The sequence below is a fragment of the Phaethon lepturus genome, unplaced genomic scaffold (genome assembly GCF_000687285.1).
Source record: "Phaethon lepturus isolate BGI_N335 unplaced genomic scaffold, ASM68728v1 scaffold23976, whole genome shotgun sequence".
NCBI classification, from domain to species: domain Eukaryota; kingdom Metazoa; phylum Chordata; class Aves; order Phaethontiformes; family Phaethontidae; genus Phaethon; species Phaethon lepturus.
Window position 1 is genome coordinate 11,274 of NW_010546051.1, and position 367 is coordinate 11,640.

A 367-nucleotide genomic window follows, 5' to 3' on the forward strand; every position below is an offset into this window, starting at 1 on the left:
GGTGACGGTCGACAGGTACCCGCAGTACCCCCCCATCGTCTCCACGATGAAGACACGGCGCTTGGTGCCCGAGGCCGACTGCTTGATGCGGTCACAACTCTGCGCCGGGAGAAGCGCGAGGGTGTCACACCAGAAAAACCCGTCTCTGCTGCCCAGGTCGGGATGCTGGTTCATTCCCACATGTCGTCCCAACACGTGATGGGACCCGGTAAAGCGGCACAGCGCCGTGGGCTGCCCTCCGCCCTGTCCCTCACCTCCATGGCCGCGTTGACGGCCGTGTCCGAGCCCAGGCTGAAGTCGGTGCCGGGCACGTTGTTGCTGATGGTGGCGGGGATGACGCACATGATGATGCACAGCTCCTCGTACT